The sequence below is a fragment of the Danio rerio genome, chromosome 3, assembly GCF_052040795.2.
Source record: "Danio rerio strain M-AB ecotype USA chromosome 3, GRCz13ab, whole genome shotgun sequence".
Lineage (NCBI taxonomy): Eukaryota > Metazoa > Chordata > Actinopteri > Cypriniformes > Danionidae > Danio > Danio rerio.
In genome coordinates, this window is record NC_141023.1 from 8,285,854 (window position 1) to 8,291,853 (window position 6,000).

Consider the following 6,000-nt stretch of genomic DNA (forward strand, 5'->3'; position numbering starts at 1 on the left):
TATAGAAATTTCTTTAACTTAATTTCAGGTTTCAACTAAATATTTTAAGTTTTACACTGCAAAAAATGCTTTTCTCACTTGTAAATTGTTCAGTCTCTTTTTAGTCCAATATCTAAAATTTATAAATCAAGAAGCATTTTCTAAACAAGCTAAATATAATCGCCTTGTTTTAAGAAACAATGTCCAAATGAAGTCAGTTTTTCTTCAAAACAAGCAAAATAATCTTATGTCCAAAAGAAAAACATTTTAATCACTCCATTTTTATTTATTTCGCTTGTTTTAAAAAAGAAAAAAACCTTTTAATTGAGTTCAGATGACTAAAAGAAAGATTGTTGAAGACTGGATTACTAATTCACAATGACGAAAACAAAAAGTTAATTTAATCAGGTTTCAACTAAATATTTGAAGGTTACAAAGTTAAACTTAATATTTTCAGTCTGTTTTCTTTCCTTTGAGATAATTAAAAAAGATAGTTTGATTCAACTAAACTGAAGACTTATTAATAATTTAGATAGAAAAAAAATCAAAATAGAATAAATTTGTCCAGGTTACAAATGTTAACTTATTTTCAGTCTGTTTGACTGATGCAAATTAAAATGACTAGAAAAAAATTATTTGATTCAACTAAATTTAAAAAGGCAACAATATTCTTACAGTGCCCCTTTTAAAAGATTTAATTACCACCATGTTTATTTTTTTTTTATTATTATTATATCCACATTTTTTTACAAATTTATTCATTCATTTGTTTATTTTCTTTCAACTTAGTACCTTTATTCGTCAGGGGTCGCCATAGCGAAATTAACCGCCAACTTATCCAGCCTCTGTTTTACGCCGCGGATGCCCTTTCAGCTGCAACCCAGTACAAGGAAACGCCCAGACACTCAAATTCCCACACAATAAAATCACGTTAAAAAATTTCATATGACTTTTTTTGGTATTCAAAAATCACATACAATCTGAATTTTGTAAACGCTCTAAGAGTTTAAAAAAATAAATAATTATATACTGTATTTTGGAGGGCCCACGATATTATTATTGTGCATGTTGATAATCATGATATAATAAATTGGTGGTTAATATCGCAGTGTCAATTGACCAATATTGTGCAGCCCTACAGCATACACAGTGTACTGAAAGCTAGACAGACGTAGAGTTACTGTTGATGTGCGTCTCTCTCTCTCATGCACAACTTCATCTGTGGACTGCGAGTCGTGTAATAGAATCTGTCAGGCATAATGGTGCGTTTTGAGAGCAGGAGAGTTACAGTGATCTGTGCTCTCTTCACAGCGAAACACCACAGTCATACGTGCTCCACATGCGCATTACGCTCATCACAGGCGTCTGAGCGCGGTGTGAAATGAATTTCATGGTCTCGTATTGTCATGTGCGGGCATTCACTGCCAGCACAGAGAGCTAAGACTAACAGCAATGACTGACAGACAGAATTATATTTCACATCACAGACTCTCATGAAACCTGGCGAGAATGTCATATACACCCAAAAATGAGGAGAAAATACATTAGTCTTCTTTTTTGGGTGACAGATATTGTTTGTTTACTCATTTCTATTAAAATTAACTCTATTATTGGTAAGATGGTAAGTAATTAAGTATAAATAGTACACCACTCAGCAGCTACTTTATTCAGTAACCTTGTCAAACTGCTCATTAACGCAAATTTCTAATCAGCCAATCACATGGCAGCAACTGAATGCATTTAGGCATGTAGACATGGTCAAGATGATCTACTGCAGCTCAAACCGAGCATCAGAATGGGGAAGAAAGGTGATTTAAGCGACTTTGAACATGGCATGGTTGTTGGTGCCAAACAGCCTGGTCTGAGTATTTCAGAAACTGCTGATCTACTTGGATTTTCACGCATAACCATCTCCAGGATTTACAGTGAATGGTCTGAAAAAGAGACATCTAGTGAGCCGCAGGTCTGTGGGTGCAAATGTCTTGTAGATGCCAGGGGTCAGAGGAGAATGGCCAGACTGGTTCCAGCAAACAGAAAGGCAACAGTAACTCAAATAACCACTCGTTACAACCGAGGTCTGCAGAAGAGCATCTCTGACTGCACAACACATCCAACCTTGAGGCAGATGGGCTACAGCAGCAGAAGACCACACCGGGTGCAACAGACCACCACAGTCATCAGACCTCAATCCAATAGGGCACCTTTGGGATGTGGTGGAACAGGAGATTTGCCTCATGGATGTGCAGCCAATAAATCTGCAGCAACTGTGTGATGCTATCATGTCGATATGGAGCAAAATCTCTGAGAAATATTTCCAACACCTTGCTGAATCTATGCGACAGAGTTAAGGCAGTTCTGAAGGCAAAAGGGGGTCCAACCCGGTAGTAGTAAGGTGTACCTAATAAAGTGGCTGGTTGTATAGTGCTGTAAAACAATTAAACGCATCCAAAATAAACAAATCTGTATCACTTCTAGACTTTTCCACACAAGTACACAGACGGGTATGGTGGACAAGGGCTGATGTCCTGCAGATTTTAGCTCCAACTTGCCCCAACACACCTGCACGGCTGTTTCTAGAAAGCCTAGTAGGAGATTGATTAGCTAGCCCAGGTGCGTCTTATTGGGATTGGAACTAAACTTAGCAGGACACCGGCCCTCCAGGACAGAGTATGGGCACCCCTGGTTTAGATGCATGTCACTGATGAGAAGATGATGGATATTTACTGTATGATGACCGAAATAGCCTTAAACACCCAGCAGGCACAAGACGTCAACATGCTGTCAGATTGAAATTGTACCCTAATGTTGCGGAGACGCTGCATTTTGTTTGGAATTAAAAATCGGGTTTACATCAGAACTCAACATCAGCCCAATGTCACTGCCCAACGTCCAACCTAAAATCAACCAAATATCAACGTCTAATGATGTTACAGCTTGACGTTGTGTCGACGTTACCATCAGCGGTTGAATTTTGGTTGCCATACCTGATGAATATGTGTCAGTATTTAACATCAATAAGATGTTTGTTTAAGATGTTGGCTCGACATTGGATTTTGGTCACTTTCTAACAACCTAAAATCAACCAAATATCAACGTTATTTGATGTCATTATTGGACATCAAAATAGTGTTGTCCTTAGACGCTGGCTAGATGCTGAATTTTGGTCACCTGACATCACATCCTAAATCTAACCTTATATTTATGTCTTATGACATTGTGTGCATAGTACAATGACTAAATGCACTACAGAATGTTACGTTTACACACATGCAGAAATAACATGCAAATGCATCAACTTTTAACAGCATAATACTCACTATGAGTACTTTTAAAAGGGCAAATTTTTACTCCTACTTTGAGTAATATTTATAACAGGTGCTTTTACTTTACTCGCACTACATTTTTAGGCAAGTAATGATACTTTTACTTAAGTATGCTTTTTCAGTGCTCTTTTCACCACTGCCAAAAACCCACCACCCATATTGTCCACACATCACGTTGTGGTTTAAATCTACTGATTTAATTTAGATGTATGAAGTTTCTGTGTTGTCCTTTAGCAGAAACCGTCATTAAAGTTTTGACATGTTTAGTTTGGCCTAATAAACAGATATATTTAAACGTGCTACTTTCAAGACAGAAAAGATATGAGAAACAGACGAAACACTGCTCATCTCCAGCAGTTTCCATAACAACTACTAACACACTCCACTCCTGTCATAAAAAAGTTATACTAAATAAGTAAATAAAACATTACTTGTCGAAGTAAGCACTAGAGTTTACACGGGCAGTTGATGGGTTTCTTAAAATACTATATTAAGTAGTGGAGTGGCGATATAACATCAAGTAAAAGATTACCTTGTTTGCCTTTGGTTGTGGTTTTCTGATGATGGTCCAGCTGTGCGTTGTTTCATCTCAGCGCACTTCCAAGGCCAAAATTACACATCGCAACAGTGTGACACGATCTTGTCATAAAACCGACAGTTATTAATTACATATGACTTTATGTTCATTTTGTGAAGTTAAATATCTTTCAAAAGCACCACAAAACGAGCCGATTCTGTTGGTTCAGTTGACGCGCTCACTGAGTTAATACAGACTGAGCCAATGACCGCTTTGAAAATAAACGATTCATCACGAGAACTGATTCAAAAGAATCATTTGACCATGAGTCGAATTGCACTGATATGCGCGCTGTGGATTTGAATCATTCACAAATTCATCTCAGTAGGCCTATTATTGATTAACTGGTCGGATTAAAGTACTATTCGATTTGTGTTATGACCATTTATTTCACAGTACTATGCAGATTGTGAGGTGTGCATTTTATTCACTCACAAGAGCTGGTTCATAAGAGTCATTTGTTTAATGAACGTGACAACACTAAATCAGGTGTGCCCAAACTCGGTTCTGAGGGCCGCTGTCCTGAACCAGCTAATCAAGCCCTTTCTGGGTATATGAGAAACTTTCATACGGGTGAGTTGGAGCTAATGCAGGACATCGGCCTTCCAGGACCGAGTTTGGGCTGCTCTAGTTTGTGGTTTGATTACCGTGTTGTTGTCATGGTCGGTACAGCATTCAATTTAAAGTCAAACCACAATAATCCCACCCAGCAATAGTTCGTCGAAAAGACGTCGAAAAGACGACATTGTCAGACGTCCAAACAACGTGGAAAACAGGTGGGAAAGTGAAAGACGAAACTACGTCTTTTTAACGTCGTCGAAAAGACGTAATTGTAAGACGTCCAAACAACGTGGAAAACAGGTGGGAATGTGAAAGGTGAAAAGACGTCTTTTTCATGTCGTCGAAAAGACGTAATTGTAAGACGTCCAAACAACGTGGAAAACAGGTGGGAAAGTGAAAGGTGAAAAGACGTCTTTTTCATGTCGTCGAAAATACGTCAATTTTAAGTCGAAATCTGGTTGTGAGAAATACCTTTATAAACGTTTTAGAAAATTCACATAATTCAGAAATTCAACATTTTGTTTAAAAATATTATTTATTAGCCTAATATTTGCAGACAAAAGTAATGACAAAACATGTATTGGTCAATTTAACATTAACAACAACAAAAGCATCAGATAGTGTTTTCAGCTCTGCGTCTGCCACCGCCAGACCGTACAGGTGATCTCTCAAGGCCCTGTAAATTCGGTGGCTGTTGTGTCGCAGTTTGGCTGCACCTGCTATAACAAAGAAAAACTCTGTTTTAGTTGATATAATGCACATCCTTATGTGTTATTTTAAGAAAATTAACGTGACATTCAAATAATAAATGCTATTTTGACTGCATGATACACATGTTTTTGTTTAAGGACACATTTCAGTTAATTTAACCATACTTTTTATTGTATTATTATTTATTTTTAAGAAATGGAAAGAGATGGCAAAATACACACATCCTACTCAAGAAAAAGTGATACTGATGCTTAAAACAACTCTGGTAAAAGTTGAAGTAGCCTACTGACTGCACTTTTGTAGTCAAATATGGCCTCAAACACGTAATAAAAAAAAGTTTCTATTACTACCTGTTTTTCATGCAGGTAGACTCACATCCAGGCCCGGCGCCAGGAATCAGAACTGAGGGGGCATTTTTAATCCATAGGGGGGCACTAGACCTGGTGGCTGATTTTGGTCTCTCTTGTTCCTTTCATTTAGGCTATTTATTCACATTTATTATTACTTTACTTTGTTACTGACCTAAGGCAGTATTATACGTTTTAATAGTAATATTAATATGCACATTGTCGCTATTACTGATTTTATTAATGATGGTAATGCAACGATACCGCTTATTAATGCAGACGGATGGCTTCAGTGCCAAACGAGTGCTTTAAATCATATGTTTTTCTCCTTATTTATTTCAATTTTATTTCAAATAGCAGGCATATGAATGTTTAAAGTTTTAGGTAAAGACGTCAAATTATGCCCACACATGCAAGCTGACCCACGATCAGACTATTCGTATAACCGGTAAATAAATATAAATCAGCTTAACCGAGTCATCCCGCTTTGCGGAGCCTTTTA

At 37.2% G+C, this 6,000-nt stretch overlaps 1 protein-coding gene across 6 annotated transcripts in view; it reads right to left on the reverse strand.

Annotated features, from left to right (window-relative positions):
• rbfox3b (RNA binding fox-1 homolog 3b) overlaps nt 1-4,067 on the reverse strand; it is a 997,536-nt gene extending 993,469 nt beyond the window's left edge. For all 6 annotated transcript variants that reach the window (XR_015480257.1, XM_087243785.1, XM_087243780.1 and 3 more), the window contains exon 1: nt 3,835-4,067. The gene's annotated coding sequence lies outside the window, so the exon portion shown is untranslated. The remainder of the gene's footprint in view (nt 1-3,834) is intronic.
• Between the last annotated feature and the right edge of the window lie 1,933 nt (nt 4,068-6,000).